Genomic DNA, 7,637 nt, shown 5'->3' on the forward strand with positions numbered 1-7,637 from the left:
CCTATGATCACCTTCGGGTCTTTGGTTGCCTTTGTTTCCCCAACCTCTACGCCACATCCGATCACAAACTTTGTCTTCGCTCTACTCGCTGCGTTTTCCTTGGATATCCCCTCGAGCACAAGGGTTACAGATGCTACGATCTCTCCTCGCGGCGTGTCATATTCTCCGGCCAGGTCGTTTTTGATGAAGCATCCTTCCCCTACGCTAGGGACACACCCTCGCCCACACACATGCCTCCCACACCTGATCCTTCCCGCCAGATTCGCTACCTGCCAGCCCCACCAGTCCCACCTGCCGCACCTACCTCGTACTGCACCCGCCCGACCGATTCTGTCGCGCCAATCATCACCCCCTCACCCTCCGCAATCCTTGCGCCACCTACCCCCACTACCAGCGCCTCGTCCGACACCCACCTGACCGAATCTTCCTCGCCTGTCGCGCCCCGTTCCCCCGCTCCCATCGATCCCAACGCGTCCCCACCTGCCGCGCCCACGCCCGCTTCTGTCGCGCCTGCCACGCTATCCTCCTCGGATCCCGAGCCTGGCTCGCCTGTTGCGACCATTCCCTCCACCAAATCCTCCTCCGTTTCCGCGCCAGCGCACAGCACACCACCACCTCTCCCTCCGCATGCAATACCAACAGCACCTCCGCTAAACTCTCATCACATGCGCACCCGCTCCAAAGATGGATTTTGCTAGCCCAAGCGCCTCTTCGTCACAACCACGTCCACCGACGCCATCTCTCCCATACCTCCTACATATCGCTCTGCTCTCAAGGACCCCCATTGGCGTCGTGCCATGCAAGATGAATTTAATGCTTTAATCCAGAACTCGACTTGGTCTTTGGTTCCCAAACCTGCAGGTGTCAACGTGGTGTCGGGCAAGTGGATTTTTCGCCATAAATTTCATCTGGATGGCTCCCTGGCACGGTACAAGGCACGATGGGTCGTTCGTGGCTTCACACAGCAGGAAGGCGTCGACTACACCGAGACCTTCAGCCCCGTGGTGAAGCCTGCTACCATACGCGTCGTCTTGAGTATTGCCACCTCCAACAGTTGGCCCATACATCAACTCGACGTCAAGAACGCCTTCCTCCATGGTGATTTAAAGGAGACTGTCTACTGCGCTCAGCCTTCCGGGTTCATCGATACCTCCTCCCCCAACCATGTTTGTCTTCTTCGCAAATCCCTCTACGGTCTCAAACAGGCTCCACGCACCTGGTTCCACCGCTTCCGCTCGTTCCTTGTTTCCATGGGTTTCATAGCGTCCAAAAGCGACACCTCCCTATTCATTCTGCGCCGTGGCTCTTCCATCGCATATCTCCTGGTCTACGTCGACGATATCATCCTCACTGCCAGCTCCCAACATACCCTCCACCACATCATCCACTCCCTCAAATAAGAATTCTCCATGACGGATCTCGGGGAACTCCACCACTTTCTCGGCATTAACGTCACTCCCTATACTTCCGGCTTGCTCTTGTGCCAACAACAGTATGCCCTTGAAATTTTGGATCGCGCCGACATGCTCAACTGCAAACCAGTTCCCACACCAGTCGACACCTCCTCCAAACTTTCTGCTAGCGCTGGTCGCCCTCTCGCCAAGCCCACGCACTACCGCAGTCTGGCCGGCGCGCTGCAATATCTCACACTCACCCGCCCAGACATATCCTATGCTGTCCAACAAGTTTGCCTGTTCATGCATCAACCTCGCGACACACACATGCAACTTGTCAAGCGGATTCTCCGCTACATCAAGGGTACGTCTCACTTCGGCATCCAACTCTACAAAGCCTCCTCACAGCATCTCCTCGCCTACACCGACGCCGATTGGGCAGGCTGTCCGGACACACGCCGATCTACGTCGGGCTTCTGCGTGTTCCTCGGCCACAATCTCGTCTCTTGGTCCTCGAAACGGCAGGTCACGGTCAGTCGTTCTAGCGCAGAGGCAGAATATCAAGGTATAGCCAATTGCGTCGCCGAGACTTGCTGGCTTCGACAGCTCCTCCACGAGCTACTTCGCCCCCCTACTCGCGCCACCGTTGTCTATTGTGACAACGTCAGTGCATCCTACCTTGCCAGCAATCCCGTGCAGCACCAACGGACAAAACACATCGAGATCGATCTTCATTTTGTACGGGACAAGGTGGCCCTCGGTGACACTCGGGTTCTTCATGTTCCTTCCAGCTCGCAATTTGCGGATCTATTCACTAAAGGACTGCCTACATCGGTGTTCACCGACTTCCGTTCCAGCCTGAACGTCCACCCATATGGCGTCCCGGCTGAGGGGGGGTGGGTGTTAACGTTATCCTTTACCTAGTCATAGCACTTAGGCCCTGTTTGTTTCATAAGTCCTAGGACTTCTTTAAGTCCCAACTTATAAGTCATAAGTCCCTACCTGTTTGTTTACAGGGACTTATAAGTCCCGAGTCCCTACCTGTTTGTTTACAGGGACTTATAAGTCCCGAGTCCCTACTGCAGCGGCGACGGGGCGGCAACCGAGGGAGACGAGGCGGCGGCCGGGCGGCGACGGGGCGGGCGGGCGGCGACTGGGCGGGCGGGCGGCGACGACTGGGCGGGCGGGCGGCGGGGCGGGCCGGCGGTCGGGCGGCGACTGGGCGGGCCGGCGGCGGGGCGGCGACGACTGGGCGGGCGGGCGGCGGGGCGGCGACGGGGCGGGCGACTATTGGGCGGGCGGGCGGCGACGGGGCGGGCGGGCGGCGGGGCGGCGACGACTGGGCGGGCCGGCGGGCGGGCGGCGACTGGGCGGGCGGGCGGCGGGGCGGCGACGACTGGGCGGGCGGGCGGCGGGGCGGCGGGGCGGCGACTGGGCGGGGCGGCGGCCGGGCGGCGATGGGGCGGGCGGCCGGCGGCGATTGGGGAAGCCGGCGGCGGGCGATGCGAGCGTCCTGGAGTCCTGAGCGATCAGGACAGGGCGGTGCGAGCGTAATGGGACCAGAATAAGTCCCAATAAGCTCCTATTAGAGAGTCTTATTTCATAAGTCCCAATTAACCATAATAAGTCCCAATAAGTCCCTAGTGTTTGGTTTAGGTGGGACTTATAGGGACTTTTTTAAGTCCCAAAACCAATAAGTTCCTGGAAACAAACACCCTCTTAGTCCAAGCCGTCCTTGTATGTAGGATCTGGACCGGCTCTCCTCCACCTCTGCTATATATATGTAACATCATTGTACATGTTGATCATTGGGAAGGAATATATTCTCTTACTTTACAAAGTTAGAAATTGTTAATGAATCTAAAAAATGATCGTGGATTTAAAAAATGTCCAAAAAATTTCAAAAAAATGTTAGAGAATTGAGAAATCACCAATTTTTAAAATGTTCTTGGATATCTAGATTTATACTATAATATATTGTGGGACTAACTTAAAATGTGGGCCTTCCGATCTGCACATCCGATGACCAGGATGCGGCAAATCCCTGCAACATGAGCCATCGGTCTTGGCATCCAATGGCTGAAAAGGTGCCCTCGCCGATTGTCACATCATCGTCATTACCAGCCTCACCTGTGCTAACTGCTAACCCCGGTCTGAACATATTAACTATCAAAACACATGTAATTTGCTGCTACCTCAGGCTCCACGGATTCGATGGTGTCTCTGTTCACCAAGCTTACTTACTCTCTTTACTTCCTCTTTGCGATCGCACGTTCGCACGAGCCTGAGCACGAAATTCATACTGCCCTGTTGGGACAAACCCACCGTCGACCCAAACACCGAACGAAGGTAGATGAAGGAGACATCATGATTTTTCCAGCGACGAACGCCGCGGCGCACCAACGCCTGTAACTTGGCTTTATTTCTCACAACGACTCAAACACATACATGAGGTACACACACGCACGCGGCATAATCCGGAAGAACTCTCACGTCGACCGGACATACATCACGGTACCGACGGAGACTACATCTTTTAGGCCCCTCACACTTGGCTCGGCACATTCCGTTGCTCGGCAACACACCGGAGCACGGCTACACACACCGGCACCTTCTACAAAACAATACACACGGGCTTTCATAGCCGGCTGCACACACAGGCCAGCGGCCACACAAACCGACTAACTCACGCACCTCTTACTTGACCGGCACACATAATGCATGCACGTACTACTCGGGCTGCCTACTAACTGACTCACCAATCCAGCCGCCTTTGTAGCCCAGGCCATGCAGCGCCTCAACACACAACGCACATCTGCGTGACTCGCTCCGCCCGTCAAGCGTTAGCCCACCTGCTCGTCCACATGATCCGGCCAACTAACTCTCTGAAATCTCTCCACTAGCAGCAAGACTCGGCCGGACAGCATACAACTTATGCATGTCAAGATTATGGCTAACATGCCCCAGCCGCCCATTTCCACGTGCACACCTCCCACCTTCTAAGGGATCTGAGCAGGAGAACGGGCGACGGAGAAAGAGCGAGGACAAAGATACAAGAGAGTACGAATATGGGCAACAGTGGCAAAATACACCGTCTATTTAGGACATACAGCACATGGCTTATACTTTTTTGTGGTCGGAGGCGGCCTCACTTTTGCGGTAGGAATTAGATATTGCAAATGTTATATTTTTCTATAGTTTACATATTTGGACAAACTTTGCAACGTTTGCCTTTTATCCCTCCAAAGGAGGACACAACGGACGCTCTTTATAATTGTTCCCACGCCAGACTACTATGAAGCTCTATGAGGAGTATATGGCACCTTCCCGCGGACATGGATTTGCAGTTTACCTCTACCTGTTGGTTCAGCGATGTATGGAGTCTGCGCCGAAAACAATGGTCGACTACATCATCTTGACTGCTTGACGAGCATGATACGCCCGCGATGAGGTCACACATGCTAAAACTCTGCCTAAGATTGAAGGTTCCTAAAGGAATCATCAACTAAGGAAATTATAAAAGGAAAACAACCCGTTCTGATCAGTATGGCGTCTGATCCTCGCATGACACAACTGACGAAACCATCTGAGAAAGTTTGGGCCAAACCTCCAGCTGGGTGTGTGAAACTGAACTGTGATGGTTTTGTTAATGCAAAGGATGGCTCGGCCGGAGCTGGATTGATGCCTAGAGATGAAAATGGGATCATTAATTTCTGGTCGTGTCATCAATTGCGGACTTTTCAGATCCTTTCAGGCGGGACCAGAGGGAAGAACTGCTGTTTGGTTTGGGTCGGATCTCAAGACTTGTCTCAGGTTTATACGGCTCAAATCTGAAAACTCGCCAATCATGGTGGATTGTGAGTGGATGGCACTAGTTTTAACTACCAATGAATTTTTCTCACATATTTGATTTCCGAAACAATAAATGTAGCATCCTCCCTTTCATTGGACTCTTATGATGCCTATAGAAAAAGACGCATGCATAGCAATTAATTTTCTTTCTCTTATCTCGAGGAATTAAATATGACGTGAAACTTAAAGCATTTTAACTCAATTAGACTCAAAACGAGCATAATATAATGAAAATCTATTTTTTTCGATGAGCCCTATAAACCGAAAAGATAGAAATACTGGTTAAGTTGGAGTACTAGTTAATTTTATCCACTAGAAGAGAATGAATGGATGGCCATACTAGTTTCAAGGTAGTACCGTAAAAGAACTCAAAAAAATAATTATTTTTTGCAAAGGAGTTACTATTTTTGGTGCGTATGATGTGTAGGTGTGTGGTGCTTTCCACCTATAAATGGTAGATAATAAATTGATTATCCGGTAATTACGAACGCATTAATGCTATGATAACCAGAGGAGAACCAAGCAGTCAGCTTGGTAAGCTATTAATAAAAATTGCAATCAATGATGACGAGAGGATAAATGGGAATTAATTAAGTCCCCCCTATTCCTGTGATGACCCCTGTATATATATGATCACCGTCATGCCGAATACTTGCATCCATGGACTAGAAAGAAAACACTATCTGCCCGGAAGAAGAGTAATTGCAAGATCCCATTCACCATGGCACGTCCAAGGAACAACACACACAATTTGTTCTTGGTCGTAGCTATTCTGGTCATGTCTACCATCTTTCTGCACTGTAATGCAGAAGGTAAGAACACACACGTTTCTCCACTACAATTTGTTTCTTGAAACAATGCAAGGCAAAAACTTTGCTTTTTTACGTTGATATGGTAGGAGCGAAGGACAACCCAGCTAGCCAAAGCCGAAAACAGAAAAAAAGAAATCTATGCTTCGTTGTTCTTCTTGTTCTTCTTCTTTATAGATCTGTTCTTTCTTTCCCATGGAAGGAAACTAACCGTTCATCTCTTTTCATGCTGCTGTGCAGACCCACCCAGCTGGTGCCAGCCGGAGGGTGTTTGCCAGAACCCGGTTACGCCGGAAAACACGCAAACGTGTAAAAACATCTGCAAAACTTTTGGCTACAACCCCGAACAAGCCTACTGTGATCCCGGCCCCACTCCAAGGTGCTGCTGCTTGTATTAAGCCCAAGAAATAATAAAGCCACTTGAGTGGCAGATGATGAATGACAAAACTAGCAAATTCATTTTTATGTGTCCATCTCGTCTCATGTAAAAAGATTGGAACAGATCATGGTCCAGCCCTATCCGTCAATAAAGTTGAGAAGTTTCTTAGGCGTGTTTGTAGAATTAATAAGTGAACATCTGGTATAACAAGGGGACGAAGTGTCTTAAATGAAGCCATGAAATTAACTCTTTGTTCAAGCGGAAGAAATGGACAAAAATATAAAGGCAACGAACACCCCTTCACGTCATAGCCCGACAAGATAGGTAAAAGGACAAAAATGGATGATATAAATCATCATTTGTTGGTCTTCACCCAACAGAAGTCAAGAAACAGATGAATTGCCTGCCGCCGATAGCAGTTTGATTGATCACATGTTGAAACGTCTAGTGTCAAGATTATTCTTTCAGTTGATCATCAGGACTAAGACAAGTGCGTAAACTCATTATGGATTACCAGAAGCAGCCAAATTATAATTTTGGCTACCATGATGAAAGGCAACAAACTTACTAGTGACTTGTTATTGTCGGTAATAAGTACATGGCTGTGTGCATTACATTGATGCAGTGGCCTCGAGCGGCTGATCTAGTGCCTGAAACCAGTTTCTACACTATATTTGTCGTCAGCCTGCTTGGCCTCGAGCGGCTGATCTAGTGCCTGAAGGTGACGGCTATCTCGGATCTACATCTACTTTGGTGTTAATTTAAACTTCTTCAAGGTTAGGCATGTCCGCGCGTGTGTGTGTGTGTTTTGTCGGGGACAATGTCTCTCATGAAGTGTTTGGCGTCAAACAACATAAAAATTCCATGGCTCTATCTCCATCTGGCGTGGCCATGGTGGCTAGCACGATTAGCATAGGGGAGCCTATGGTATTTGTTTGAGCAGATTGCTTATTTGAATTGCACCTCGATGAATTTATTTTTCAGGGTATAATGTTTTCGGTATATAAGCTCAAGTTCAATCGTACAAGCTTATATATATGATCATCCTAAATGGCAGTCACAAAATTGATTTGTAACATATTTCGTCCTTTTGACCTCATCTTGCACATATGCCTTGGTTTATAATTTATATTGAATAATGTGTATTAAAAAATATATTTTTATTTAAAAATATTATTTTATCATTTTCCTACGTAATTAATA

The 7,637-nt window shown here is 49.5% G+C and overlaps 1 long non-coding RNA gene across 1 annotated transcript; it reads left to right on the forward strand.

Moving 5' to 3' along the window:
- The first annotated feature begins 5,914 nt into the window (after nt 1-5,914).
- On the forward strand, nt 5,915-6,602 carry LOC123412001. The gene is made up of 2 exons (XR_006613379.1): nt 5,915-6,058; nt 6,296-6,602. It is a non-coding gene; the product is annotated as an uncharacterized LOC123412001 (long non-coding RNA).
- Nucleotides 6,603-7,637: the final 1,035 nt, after the last annotated feature.

The sequence above is a fragment of the Hordeum vulgare genome, chromosome 7H (assembly GCF_904849725.1).
Source record: "Hordeum vulgare subsp. vulgare chromosome 7H, MorexV3_pseudomolecules_assembly, whole genome shotgun sequence".
Classification (NCBI taxonomy): Eukaryota; Viridiplantae; Streptophyta; class Magnoliopsida; order Poales; family Poaceae; genus Hordeum; species Hordeum vulgare.